Here is a 15,633-nt window from a genome sequence, read left to right as displayed (position 1 = left end):
CAGTCTTAATAGTATATGTAACCCCTGAAGAAGTTCAGTTTGTGAACAGAATGTGTGGAGTCTCATACATCCCATCCTGGGACAACCTGCCAGCTCTCTATTGGTGACATCCCTGCCTTACCATGTTTTGCACTGCACTTTTTGATGTTGTTTGTATTGGGCATACCTGATGTTTTAGTGACACATTTCTATCATTGTTCATGGATGGCACACTAGCACCTTACTTTCCATGTGCTGCTAGTGTTGGCAAGGTCATGTATACAATCTGTCCGGGAGGCAGCACTACGTAAGTTCCATAGTAATCACTGCCGTTGTTACAACGGCTGTGATTTTTACTAGAGATGAGCGAACCTCAAGCATGCTCGAGTCCATCCTAACTCGTTCGGCATTTGATTAGCGGTGGCTGCTGAACTTGGATAAAGCCCTAAGGCTATGTGGAAATCATGGATATAGTCATTGGCTGTATCCATGTTTTCCAGACAACCTTAGAGCTTTATCCAACTTCAGCAGCTCCAGCTAATCAAATGCCGAACGTTCGGGTTCGGATGGACTCGAGCATGCCCGGGGTTCGCTCATCTCTTATTTTTATGAAACTTACGTAGTGTGAACATAGGCATGAATTCTGAAGCACTATAAAATTTATTAATCAAAGTTATATTCATAACATGATAGAAATTTCACATAAAATATCAATTAAAATGTATTTAAAAAAATAACCAATTACCATATATGTAAAAAAATTTGACCACAACATAAGATACGTGGGTGATAGGAGAGATTAGAATGAACTACAGAGATGTGTCATGTCTCAGAGTAACCCGCTATTCTAGCAATCGTATGGCATAAGACAGAACACAAATAGTCATGAACCGTATTGTCACTCACCCATCAATCCTATGTGGGTCACACACGTCCCTACGTACGTTTCACCACACCGGGCTTCTTCAGGGAACTGTCCCCCTAACTCCCCCTCTCCCTTTTATACTAACCGGGCCTCATTACGAAGTCACCCTGCTTCCGGGTTCGTCGGCGCGCCAGACCGGGAGCGAAGGCTGCGTCACTTCCGGGTTAGCAGCTCACCTCATACACGCACGGCCGTAACGTATAACGTCACGGACATGCGCACTAGAGGAACTGAGGCCACCAGGAAGTGAACGCAGCGTAAGCAGCCGGCAGAGCGCGCACACCCATCAGCAGTGACTGCTGGATATTAACTCTAACATAACAGGAACAGCGGTGATAGAACTAATAGCTGTCATAGAACTAACAGACCATTGGATATATTACAAAAATTGTAAACAATAGGTATCAATCTCCCCTATTTCACTCCTCATATACAACAAAATCGCATAACAAATATTTACATCTATAGAATACAGTGATGAAATAATGCATACATTATATTGAATAAATATAGATAAATAAAAATAAATAAATATATATATAAAGTGACAAGTGTTAAATTGACCTAATGAATTAAACCCAAGATAATCACATCTCAATAAATAATACACGAGAAGTGACTAATGCAGTGCTAATGAATTATAAAAATATGCACAATATAATTATAATATATAAAAAAAAAAATTGATATTTTATGTGAAATTTCTATCATGTTATGAATATAACTTTGATTAATAAATTTTATAGTGCTTCAGAATTCATGCCCATGGTCCTTTTTGTATTCATCTTTGTGGTGGGTTTTTCTGGTATTTGAGTAAGAGTGACACCGATAGCCATAATTTATTAGTGAGCTATAATACAAATCTGGGTGACTAAGTCCCTCTTCCGTGAACCTTTTGTGTATATATTCATTGTTTTCTGTGTTTTTTCACAGCTTGCGGTTCAGTGTCCAACATGGACTATAAATCACGAGACCAATCGTGGCTACTACAGCTAGATGAAGTGTTTAAGGATAACCCGATTGTGGGTTCTGGTGTTCAGGATAATGAGATGAGGGACTCCATAAAGGAACTAAAGGAGATCCTGCAAAAAAGAACCAGACTATGGTGGAACAAAGCGTTTCTTGAAAAATATTTATTGAGAGGTTTGATACCAAGGGGACTACGTATACAAGTGTTTCCCTCATTCCCTGTGGAAGATATAGAATTTAAAACTAAATGGGAGGACCTCTCTAATACTTGTGCCCGTGGGTTTATGGAATTATTGATCCAGTCCAATATAAAAACCTTGGGATGCCTAGAAAAGGAAGCAGATTTAATTCAGACCAAATTAAGTGAGAATCTCTCGAGGGACTCGCTGGAGAAGATGAATAGTGAGCTTGATAATGATTTTACGAGGTGGGAAAAAGAGGTCTGTGCAGTGAAAACCAAGAAATTCCAACGTGACCTCTGTGACTCTCAAGAAAATAGGGTCTATAGATGGAAACAAAATGGAATTAGGTCACGGTCTAGATCAGTATCGAGATCCCGATCAAGCTCAGTATCATCTAGGGTCTCCGTAGAGACACACCCAAGGATGAGGGATATGACAGATGAAAACCTAAGAGCAGTAAATATTCGCAATCCAAGCTACACAAGGATTGAAAGAGGAGGGGGAACCAAAAGGAAGTCTCCTAATCCAATCCAGTATGGAAAGCGATCCAAACAGGGATTAGAGGTAATTAATCTATCCTCACATTGCCTCTCTGATATTCAGATAGATGTTTTATCTATGGGCCTGACTTTTTCACCTAGTAATCATTTTGATTATTTCACAGCTCTAAAGGATTTACAATTGTTCTCAATGAAATTGATGTTGATGAAATTACATTCTAAGAAAGATGACTGTGGCGGCAATTTTAATTCTGAGGAAAGGGAAGCAATACATATATTGGAGGAACTCCTACAAGAACAAGACAGACAGGGTACAGGTATGTTTCCCCAAAATGTGCTCCCACGGTCCAAAACATTTCCCCCTTTGTCCCTCTGCCCGCAGATTGAGATCTTTACCAAATTGGTGGAGAAAGACTTTAAGGAAATTTCCTCATCTATAACAGGGGATAACCTTACATATGAACAGCGGTTAGCCCTTAAAGATCTGCGAGCTTTGGATGATGTGGTGTTCAAAATGGCGGACAAAGGGGGGAATGTAGTAGTATGGCCGACATCAAAATATGAACGTGAGGCATTACGACAGTTAAGGGATAAAAATACTTATAAAAAGTTGACTTCTAATCCTTTGAGTTCCTTTTCGGTGGAATTACAAAAAATTCTAGAACGTGCATGTGATGAGGGAATCATCCCCAAAAAAATTGTCGAGGGACTGACACAGAACTGGCCACAGATCCCCACGTTTTATCTCCTCCCTAAGGTCCACAAGGATCCCCTTAATCCTCCGGGGCGTCCGATTGTGTCTGGGGTAGATGGTCTTTGTGACCCAATTTGTAAATTTATAGACCACTATCTGAAACCATTAGTTAGTAATCTACCCTCATACATTAAAGACACCTCCGACGCCCTGGCACGGATTGATGGGATCTTTGTGGACCCAGACATGTTATTGGTGACAGCAGACGTTGAGTCGCTGTACACTTGCATCGGGCATGATGATGGTCTGCGTGCGGTTGAGTTTTTCCTGGGGGCAAGTCAGTGGGACTCGGACACCTGCAGCTTAATTTTAGAATTACTCAGTTTTGTTTTGACACATAATTTTTTTGTGTTTAAAGATAATTTTTATTTACAGTCACGCGGCACGGCCATGGGGGCGGCCTGTGCGCCCTCATACGCCAACCTCTTTCTGGGCTACTGGGAGAGGGGGGTATTCCAGTGTGGGGGCGCCCAGGCTTCCACCCATGTCCAGTGTTGGCTAAGATATATCGATGATGTTTTATTTATTTGGCAGGGGTCAGAGTCCGAACTGAGGAGCTTCATGGATGAACTCAACCGCAACAATTTTAACATTAAACTCACCTATAAAAGTGATCCCAGGAAGGTAGAGTTTTTAGATGTTCTAATTGAGAGTGACGATGTGGGTTTATTACAGACGGATGTTTTCCGTAAAAAAACTTCCACAAACTCACTACTCCATGCAGCCTCTGCGCATACACCAGCAACAATCAGGGCTGTCCCTATTGGACAGTTCCTGAGGATGCGTCGTATATGCTCCTCTGAATCTAAATTTGAGATGCAGGCAGAGGATCTGCGTAACCGGTTCAGAGAGAGAGGGTATAGTAAGAGAGTGATAGAGAGAGGCTTTAGACGAGCCAAGCAGACCAAAAGGGAGGATACCCTACAGATTGGGGTAAGAAATAATAACAATAAAAAAAGTGATGGGACGGTGAGATTTGTGTCAACGTATAATTGTAAATGGGACATGATGAGGAAAATACTGCATAAACACTGGCAGGTCTTAACTACAGACCCAGTTTTAGCAGGTAAACTTTCCTCAGCCCCAGCCATGACAGCAAAAAGGGGAAAAAATTTAAAAGATCTCTTGGTGAAAAGCCACTATACACCAAAAATAGAGAATCCATTTGGGCAAATTACCCGGAGGCAGGGTTGTTTTCCTTGCGGTAACTGTGTGGCGTGCCCAAATGTCATGAGGATAGGGACTTTTCAAAATGCTGACAATACAAGAGAATACATGATTCGTGACTACGTTTCTTGCAGCAGCACACATGTGGTGTATTACGCCACGTGTGGCTGTGGCAAGATATATGTAGGCTTAACCGCACGTGAATTAAAAGTGAGAGTAAGGGAACACGTGAGGGGTATAGTGGCAGCCAGAGATACAGATGATATTGAGTCCCTTAAAACGATTCCCCGACATTTTAAACTATTCCATGGAAGCGATCCGAAAAGTTTTCAAGTTAGAGGGATTGAAAGGGTCAAGGTCGGTATCAGAGGAGGCAATGTGAGGAAGATTTTGGCGCAGAAAGAGTGCCGCTGGATTACAATGTTAGGCACGGTAGCCCCGTCAGGGCTGAATGAAAATTGTAGCTTTGTTTCATTTCTTTGAACCCACAACAGTTCGTAATTATTCTTTTAATATTAATGTCTTTCTTTTTCCTTCCATCTTCTTTTCTATTGTGTTTTCTCTACTTTTGACTCTACTATGGAGTTCATCTCTATTTAGGTGTCGGGTACCTCAGGAAATGAAGAATCTTGGACAGCGTGTGATACATCATTGCAAAGATGTGTTTTAAATAATGAATAACATATACAACATAATTGTAATCATATTTTTATTAGGGAGTATTTATATTTATATAAAAAATACTTTTTTCACTTCATGCACTTATTCACTTTACGCGTTTTTTTGCACTTGCGGTTTTGATGGGTTTTTTTTTTTATATATTATAATTATATTGTGCATATTTTTATAATTCATTAGCACTGCATTAGTCACTTCTCGTGTATTATTTATTGAGATGTGATTATCTTGGGTTTAATTCATTAGGTCAATTTAACACTTGTCACTTTATATATTTATTTATTTTTATTTATCTATATTTATTCAATATAATGTATGCATTATTTCATCACTGTATTCTATAGATGTAAATATTTGTTATGCGATTTTGTTGTATATGAGGAGTGAAATAGGGGAGATTGATACCTATTGTTTACAATTTTTGTAATATATCCAATGGTCTGTTAGTTCTATGACAGCTATTAGTTCTATCACCGCTGTTCCTGTTATGTTAGAGTTAATATCCAGCAGTCACTGCTGATGGGTGTGCGCGCTCTGCCGGCTGCTTACGCTGCATTCACTTCCTGGTGGCCTCAGTTCCTCTAGTGCGCATGTCCGTGACGTTATACGTTACGGCCGTGCGTGTATGAGGTGAGCTGCTAACCCGGAAGTGACGCAGCCTTCGCTCCCGGTCTGGCGCGCCGACGAACCCGGAAGCAGGGTGACTTCGTAATGAGGCCCGGTTAGTATAAAAGGGAGAGGGGGAGTTAGGGGGACAGTTCCCTGAAGAAGCCCGGTGTGGTGAAACGTACGTAGGGACGTGTGTGACCCACATAGGATTGATGGGTGAGTGACAATACGGTTCATGACTATTTGTGTTCTGTCTTATGCCATACGATTGCTAGAATAGCGGGTTACTCTGAGACATGACACATCTCTGTAGTTCATTCTAATCTCTCCTATCACCCACGTATCTTATGTTGTGGTCAAATTTTTTTACATATATGGTAATTGGTTATTTTTTTAAATACATTTTAATTGATATTTTATGTGAAATTTCTATCATGTTATGAATATAACTTTGATTAATAAATTTTATAGTGCTTCAGAATTCATGCCCATGGTCCTTTTTGTATTCATCTTTGTGGTGGGTTTTTCTGGTATTTGAGTAAGAGTGACACCGATAGCCATAATTTATTAGTGAGCTATAATACAAATCTGGGTGACTAAGTCCCTCTTCCGTGAACCTTTTGTGTATATATGTAGTGTGAACATAGCCTAAGAGGACATATCATGAGAAACTGTCTAGTGGTTTTATTATTTATTTTAAATCTAGACGGATAAGATACAGATATAAGGAAATAAGCAATTTTTTTTTAAATGCTGTTTAAATTAAAATAAATAGTCCCGATTTATCTTTTTTGACTCCATCTTTCTCCACATTGATTGCTGGATGCAGGGTCATCTCAAATTAACTAGCAAGATCATGCACATTAAGCATCATGCACAATGCTCAAGAACATTATGGAGATGGGTTACGTAATTCAAGATATCAATGTTACATCTGTATCTCTGGTTATGAAGACTGTTGAACAAATCACTATTTGTATTCCCCTTTTCTGCCTCTTTTGGACTTTATCGATATCAATAACCTATTGACCTATAATTACTGTACAAGTTCCCCTTTAGTGCATTTTATGCCTCCTTTTATTGTCATGTGATATTGATTCTACCCTGCTCTTATTCTGCTGATACAGATGCAATCAGAAATTGTCTACGTCCTACAAACAGTCCCTATAAACCAGGGATGGGGAACCTTCGGCCCTACAGCTGTTGCAAAACTACAATTCCCATTATGCTTGGACAATGTCTCTGAAATTTAGGAAGTTGCAGTTACAGCATAGAAACCATAAGCATCATTGAGATAAAGCTTTTGCTTATTAAGAATAGGCAATTCCATTCGGGAGGTGTAAGAACCTTGTCAGCAGTTACCGAAAACATTTAGAAGTTATAAAAGCTAAAGAATGCTCCACAAAGTACTGAAGGGGGAGGGGGGGTTGGATAATAGTGCACATACCCATGTGTTTACACGGAGCAAAACTGTCTGAGTTCCGTGGTGGACAATGTTCATCCTTCAGTGCGGGGAGAGGAGGTGCGCAAGCCTCCCATAGGCTGTCATTAGGACACCGAGGCTTGCCGGATTCCGCAACGGACAATTCCGTCAGTTTTTTGCTCCTTTTGAACAGAGCCTAAAAACTGTCAACTTCTGTTTAGAAATAACTGAATAATCCTAAGATAATAAGTAGGAAAATACTAAAAGGGCAGACTAGATGGACCCAGTGGTCTTTTTCTGCCGACAATCTTATATATATATATATATACACACACACACACATTTTTTTTTTATTGTTTGATGAGTTTTGTTTGTAATTTATTGTGTGTCTGATTTTAACAGATTTCATATAAACTAATAAAAATACCTATTAATTACATAATATTGGATTCCTGTTTTTAAGAAAACCATTGTTACTCTAGAATTTCTGTTTGTAGTTTTAATAAATAACTTCATGTGCTGGCATATAGTTGCTTTGTACATCTTCCTTCCCTAAAGTCACCAATTCTTTAAATCAAGTTTTTATGGTTAATATTACTTTTTGTAATTAAATGTGTATTAGTATAGACATTTTTGTTCATAAATGTTGTTTTTATTTTTTTAAAGGAATATGAAACTCTTGAAAAACTATGCAGTGTCTGTGTCAGGTATGGGGCTAAAGAACACAAGAAAGGTAAGGCCCTAGCACTGACACCTGTCCCCTGTCCCTGTCTGCTTACCGCACTGCCCTAAGTGGCAGCGGATTACTGGGTGATGGTCCCTAGCCTGAACAGATGTAAACACAAATATGTCCTTACTGGGTATTCATTTTTCATATTGTATAGCAGTTTTTTTTATGTATAACATGTTTTATGGAGTATCACTATACATGTAATGTGTAAGCTTACTCTAAAGGACATTTAATCACTGCCATTTGCCAAGTGAACTTCTTCAATGATCCAATAATGTTAGATTTCATAAATATACCTTTTAGTAGTTAATTGCAGTAAATATTGAACCGTGAGACATACAGAATAAGATGATGCAATATGTTTAATAGTAACAGAATATCTGTTCATAGAGCTGATTTCCCTTCATAAAATTAAGTAATTGTAATAGAGAAAATCTAATTTACACAGAGACTTAGGAATTGATTATAATGATGCTGGCCTGAAATGAACCACTTATTCACATATTCAGCACTGCAACTACATGAAATAGAACAGAGATTGCATGCTGTGGAACAGTGTGAGGCTACACGCAGCTAAAGTCCAAAGAAACCCATTAAGGCTATGTTCACACTGCGTATCTTTCTGTCCATAGTGCGAACCGCGAATATACGCCTGTACGTTTGAGGTTGATGCGTTCGCTTGAAAGTATACGATATACGCCCGCACAATGCACACTACGTATGAGCTTACGGCCGGATCGTATACGGCACCGTGAAAAATGAACAAGACCATTGTTTGAGGACGGAAATGTTGAAACTCACGGCCGTGGATTTCCATGCGGTCCCGTACAAAGTACTTATTTCAGCCAAATTGAACTTGATTTTTCGATCCAAAAGGTTCTGTGTGGTTTATGGGGCTGGGCAAAGATTTCCAAGTAAATGACGTGTTTCAGAAACAAGCTAGGGAAGCATAACTGTACTACGGGCGTATGTTCGCAGTTCGTACGCATCCGGCCGCATGTCTATTTTTCCCACGCCCGTAGTTTCAGCCACACATGTACGGCGGCATACGAAATGAGGCCGGACTCATACGCAGTGTGAACATAGTCTATAGATGACCCTTGGCTGCTCCTCACCTGTTTTAGTAAATGCATGCATTCCCTAAGAAACAGGTTTGAAATATTTTCTTCTTTTCTGTATTGTGCAGTTTTTCTGTTTCTAAATAATTCTTTCTAGAAATGTACAACCAAATAGCCAACTGGTAATGTGTGACTACAGTATTGGGCACTGCCAGGTTTGATTATAATTTCAGACAATGTTCCTGGTACAGTGGACAATAGCATTTTATCTGATTGGTATTAGATAAATTCAGTATTCTTCCAATTCTTCCAAGCTAAATTTTCAAATTTGTTCAAGATGGCGGCTGCACAAAAACAAAAAAAAAATGGTATGCTTACCTGTCTGCCCTCCCCAGAGTGCTCCTCTCTGTCTCTGGTGTCTCCAACCTCTCCAAACAAGAATAGCAGCCTGCTCAACCAACCATGGGCTGCGGCACTGTCCCATCTCAGTAAGTCACTGATTGGTTGAGCAGGCTGTCACTTTCTGAAGTGACACCCTGCTCAGCCAATCACTAACTGACTGAGATGGGACAGTGCCGCAGCCAGTGATTGGCTGAGCAGGCTGTCATTCTTGTATCTCGAGAGTGACAGCCCGCTCTAGCAATCAGTGGAGGTGGCACTGTCCCTCAGTCAGTGATTGGCTGAGCAGGATTTTGGCTATGGGGGAAATGCCAGAGATATGTGCCTAAATCCTAATGCAACAGGCCAGATAGATATATATATAGATGAATAGATACCGCAGCACTCCAACAGCAAAGTTCACTTCAAGCTGTGTTTATTTAATACAAAAGAAATACAAGGTGCACATGCAGCCTTTCTCAAATATGTGGGGCTGAAACATTGCACCTTGTAGTGCTTTTGTATGAAATAAACACCACTTAAAGTGAACTTTGCCAATTGGAGTGCTAAATCTTGTACTACTGGGACCCCTTTACAGCTGTGATATATAGCTGTGATGTTGATACCAATTAACAAAAAAGCCACTGACAGATTAAGTGAATAACATTGACTATACAGTATTGTTACAAGGGAGCCGGTCAAGTGGTGGCATATAAGGCAAGTGAAGGCGCAGTTCTTAAAGTTTATGTCTTGGAGGCAGGAAAATTAAGTAAGCACAAGATCTGAGTGACTTAAAAGTGTAACTTTCAGTTCAATGTCATTTTTCTAAAAACAATAAATATTAATAGTATAAGCGATTTAAAAAAAACTCTGTAATAGGTTTTATTTAGCAAAAGTGTTTCCTTTTGTACTGAAAAAGCAGTTTTCCTAGCTCAGCCCTCACTTCAGAAGATGTAGGATGTGTCCATTATGCTCTATGGAGAGGGGTCCAGAGGAGTGAGTGAGCACAGAGAGGAGAAATATCAGTCCTGCACAGCACATCATCCTGCAATCTCCTCTCACCAAGTTTCTAGATAAGCAATGACCTTTCTGACCCCTGAATCACATTTTAAGTGCCCAGTCTCCAAACAGCTGACCTTCATGCTCACTCATGTCCCTCAGCCCCTCCCCCTCCATAGGATATAATGGACACTGCAGAACCAGTCTTCACTTTGCTTCTCTGTAATGAAGTCAGATTTGCCTTATAATTACAGATAGGAAGTGAGGGAGGAGGCTGGGAAATAGCTTTTTGAGTACAGAATGAGACTTTTTTTCCTAAGAAAACCTTTTATAGAGTTTCTTAAAATCGCTTATACTACTGATTTCTGCAACAAAAAAAACTGATGGTTAAACTTTAACAAAGGCCATTTTATCATGGCTATGAAACTTAATCAGAACACCTCCAAAATGGAAGGTCTTGGGAGATTGGGTGTGGAAAGTAAGCAGTGGTTTTAAAAGAGAGGTCCAGCCAGACCCATTTTTTTTAGCAAGTGCTGGGGAGGGGGGACGATAAAAGAAATACCATACTCTTACCTCCCCTGCTCCAGCGCTGATGGCTGCATACTGCTGCTCCAGTTTCCGGATGATTCTTGGTCTGAGCGGGAACCCGGGTCATGACGCAAGAGCCAGTCAGTGCAGGACCGGAGGGCGGTATGTGGCAACCAGTGCTGGAGCCGGAGAGGTAAGAGCATGTTATTTCTTTTATCTTACCCCTCCCCAGCACTTTCTAAAAAAATGAGTCTGGCCGGACTTCTCCTTTAATCTAATAGTTAATAGAATACTTTACCTTGTCACTGTAGATAGATAAATACATTTTTAACTTATAATATCTAGCAATAAAATACGGAACTGTTTTTTTTTTATATTTTATTAACCATATTGCCAATATGCAATCCTTAAGTCTGTAAAATTAGAAGGTCAGGGTGACCTTCTCCAGATGAGGTTAAGGGATTCTATATGAGTAAGCATGCTGAAATGATAGGCTTGAAATGATTGAACTTTGCTTGTCACTTTTAAAGCACTCTTTAATTTATATTCACACTTGAGTTTAATAGAACTAGAGTGTATGATTTTTCACATAACCAGCATAGAATTGATTAGTTAATTCAGAGAAGAAGTTTAATTTGAATGTAAGAATACTTTAAAATATCAGGTATGATTTTTTTTTAAATAACTCCTAATACTACAGTAGATTATGTAATTGTAAAAGTAATGTGTTTAACATTTATTTTAGTTAAAAATTATTAGTTAGGTCTTTGTTGGGTATCATAAAAGGTTAGGGTAGTATGTGACTATAAAAAGATTCTCCTTGCTGTGCCATGAATACTAAGGACCTTAGCTTGTGGTGAATACCAAAGTAATTGAGTCTGACCACCAAATATTTCCCCATTATACCTTTTCAGTATAATTTGTTTCCTAAATCCATGTACCCTTCAACTCACTTATTTGCATAATGGTAGCATGCATAATGGTAATTGTCCTCATACAGTCTTGAAAAGATCTCACATTCTAGTCCACAGAGGAAGCGAGTGAAGACTTAAAATGTAGTGAAGTAAGCTGACCCAATTGGCATGAAATACTTTTTGTTGCCGGAGGTTCCGGTAGTCATGGATAGAGATGATCGAACAGCGCTGATGTTCAGGTTCGTACGAACTCGAACCATCGGTATTTGACTCGGACCATGAAGGCAAATATCGATGTTTCAAGTTTGTACGGACCTGAACATCAGAGCTGTTCGATCTTCTCTTTTCATGGATACAACCATGTCATGTTGGTTCCATGCAGAACCCCTATAGGATCAGATAGATCAGATAGGGGCACAGTACCAACCCGACTGTCAGGATCAGCGGACGTGAGCCCACTGTGTCACATGCCCGTCTATCCCTAAGGGCGTTTTCTAAGAGTACCCTTTGTTCTTCAAGATACTCCTGAGGTTGGAGCTAAACTTTCCCAGAGGATACGCCAGATTGCTACCTCCTGAGATAGACAAAGCACATAACAGCTGATCCGGGCAGACCAGATGGCAAGGGTGGAACCACCTGTTTTGCCAAACTAACAATACAGATGATTATGCGCACACAGGACACACCGGATAAGAGTACTGGATGCAGGTGACAGATGCTGAGGATGAAGACACAGAAGCAGTTCACACAAAGCAGATGCATGAACGGTAGTTGGAGAAAACACAGCTTGGGACATGTTCACACTCTGGACAGGAACACGCAGGTACAGTATACTGAAAGCAACTGGGAGTTCAGGATCAAACAGTAGAAACTCCAGGGAACGAGAGCACAACATCGGTAACTCAGGAACAGGACAGGAACACCGTAACAGGAACGCAGGACCCAGGGCAGGAATTACAGAAATCAGCGTTCATTCTCTTCTGCAGGGGCGGCATTACATTGAATTTAGTGCAATGCCACCTGCTTTTTCCCAACATTTTTATTTAAACATACATTCTTTAGAACAGGTGCAAATATACTGAACGTGCTTAATATTTCCGAAAGCTGTTTGCCATGCAACGGACGGTGTTAAACATAGTGTTAACATAACCTTACAAATGAAATCCCCAGCATTAAGGACTTTATTTTTACACTACTTTTATTCATAAAGTTTGAATTCTATCAACAAGAGAAGATTGTCAGTTGGACTGTCTGGAGGGGCCTAAGTAGTGAATATGCATAACAGAGAAATTGGCATCAATAACCAAATTCGTATAAGGGTAGAAGTGAAACCTGAATTACACTAAATCATACAATATGATACCGGCGCTGTTAGATATAAGACTATATAAATCTCTCATTGTATAATGCAACAAAAGAAGCTGAATAATTAATTTAATTTTGTGAAATCTTCCCATTCTCATGATTACATAGAATCAACTAGAAGTAACTAGAAGTAGATGTGTTTTTGCAACTTTATCTACAAGCCCTTCTACTACTTTTAGCCAACACAGTCTATCTGGGTTCCAAATATTTTGTGTGAGATTCTTCTAGTAACTGTTTACTACCGAAATGCTGCTGTTACAAGCAGCACAAGCAGCCACAGTGCTACGTTAGTGAAATTTACATACTGGATGTACTGCCTTTAATTACTGGTAAGTGCTGGTGGTGCAGCTAATGCTGGCAAGTTACAGATAATGACATGCTAAACCTGGACATGCACCTGCCTAAAATGGGAAGTCCCTGTCTAGTTTGTAAATATCATTAAGATAATGGTAGCCATGGCCTCTAGTGCTGCATGCAAGAGCAGCCTAAATTACCATGAAAAGTGGTTGCTGAAGCTAAGCCAAATTTTGGAGTATGACACATAACATAATATATAATTCATTATCACCATCCAACAGCTGTGTATGATCCTATCTCTTTGACAGAGTTATCAATAGACTATATACTTGAGCAATTAGATGTTTAGCTTAAAGCGACTCTGTACCCACAATCTGACCCCCCAACCACTTGTAACTTCGGATAGCTGCTTTTAATCCAAGATCTGTCCTGGGGTCCGTTCAGCAGGGGATGCAGTTATTGTCATAAAAACAGCTTTTAATCTGGCAGCGCTGTGTCTAACGGCCGGGGCTTACATTTGTATATGCATTAGGCTGGCACCACCTCTCTGTCCTTCCTCCCCACCCTCCTCATCATTAGGAATGATCCAGGCAGATTGCTCCCTATTTCCCACCTGTGTGTATAATGAACATGGGCTGGATCGTTAATACACCTGTGCAAAGCTCAAACAGCAGTAAATGTTCCTGGATCATTCCTAATGATGAGGAGGGTGGGGAGGAAGGACAGAGAGGATGTGCCAGCCTAATGCATATACAAATGTAAGCCCCGGCCTTTAGACACAGCGCTGCAGGATTAAAAGTTGTTTTTAGGACAATACCTGCATTCCCTGCCGAACGGACCCCAGGACAGGTCTTGGATTAAAAGCAGCTATCCGAAGGTACAAGTGGTTTGGGGGGGACAGATTGTGGGTACAGAGTCGCTTTAAAGTGTCACTGTCGTTATAGCATTCAAAGTCTAAATCATCAGTAGATGTGATATAAAGCAAGTTTGCAATATACATTCATTATTTTATTTTTGTCATCATGCTGTAAAACAAAGCTGCACTTACCAGAAATCCAGGTCCAGTCTCCTGGAGCTTTTTAATCTTGTGCTGGTTAAAAAAAAGAGGTTAAAAACATAAAGTCCTGACCTGTACAGAGAGTCCCAGGAAGGACAGAGAGGGTGTGCCAGCCTAATGCATATACAAATGTAAGCTCCGGCCTTTAGACACAGCGCTGCAGGATTAAAAGTTGTTTTTAGGACAATAACTGCATCCCCTGCCGAACGGACCCCAGAACAGGTCTTGGATTAAAAGCAGCTATCCGAAGGTACAAGTGGTTTGGGGGGGGACAGATTGTGGGTACAGAGTCGCTTCAAAGTGTCACTGTCGTTATAGCATTCAAAGTCTAAATCATCAGTAGATGTGATATAAAGCAAGTTTGCAATACACATTCATTATTTTATTTTTGTTATCATGCTGTAAAACAAAGCTGCACTTACCAGAAATCCAGGTCCAGTCTCCTGAAGCTTTTTAATCTTGTGCTGGTTAAAAAAAAAAGAGACTAAAAACATGAAGTCCTGACCTGTACAGAGAGTCCCAGATCAATGTTTCCACCAATCACATGAATGCCTTCTCTCTGTGAGCGCAGATTACCTGGGAAACACATGATTTCCTGTGTTTAGACTTTTTTTGGGGAAAAAGTCAGAACATAGGAAGTGACATGTTTTCAATGATAATTAAAAAAAAATGATGAATGTAAATTGCAAACTTGCTTTATTTAACATTTAGCGTTGATTTAGGTCCTTATTATACCCTGTTACTGGGCTATCTATCCCTATAATCCTAACCTCAAAATGTATACCCTGAAACCTAATACTACTGCTTATAGTACCACAAATAAAAAAAAGCATGTCCTTCGTGCAGTCCATGATGCAATTATCCAGGAAAAAGAGAAAAAGGTGAGAAGAAAGCTAAAGATCTTCATGCATAAACTGACACACACACACACACACACATATATATATATTTTTTAATGTTTATTCGATATTCTTTTTACAGTATATTATTAACTTGTTTGAATATGTAAAACACTGTCACAACTACAAAATCATGTGTGAACACAGCCTTAGGCTATGTTCACACTACGTAAGAGTCCGGCCGTAGTTCGTACGCAGCCGTACATGTGCGGCTGAAGGTAC

General features: G+C 39.9%; 1 protein-coding gene across 3 annotated transcripts in view; it reads right to left on the bottom strand.

Annotated features, from left to right (window-relative positions):
• MEI4 (meiotic double-stranded break formation protein 4) overlaps window positions 1-15,633 on the bottom strand; it is a 228,762-nt gene that overhangs the window by 128,636 nt on the left and 84,493 nt on the right. The window lies entirely within an intron of this gene.

The sequence above is a fragment of the Dendropsophus ebraccatus genome, chromosome 6 (genome assembly GCF_027789765.1).
Source record: "Dendropsophus ebraccatus isolate aDenEbr1 chromosome 6, aDenEbr1.pat, whole genome shotgun sequence".
In the NCBI taxonomy this organism is placed as follows: Eukaryota; Metazoa; Chordata; class Amphibia; order Anura; family Hylidae; genus Dendropsophus; species Dendropsophus ebraccatus.
Note: the sequence above shows the minus strand (reverse complement) of the source record. Positions and strands in the feature narration are given on the sequence as shown.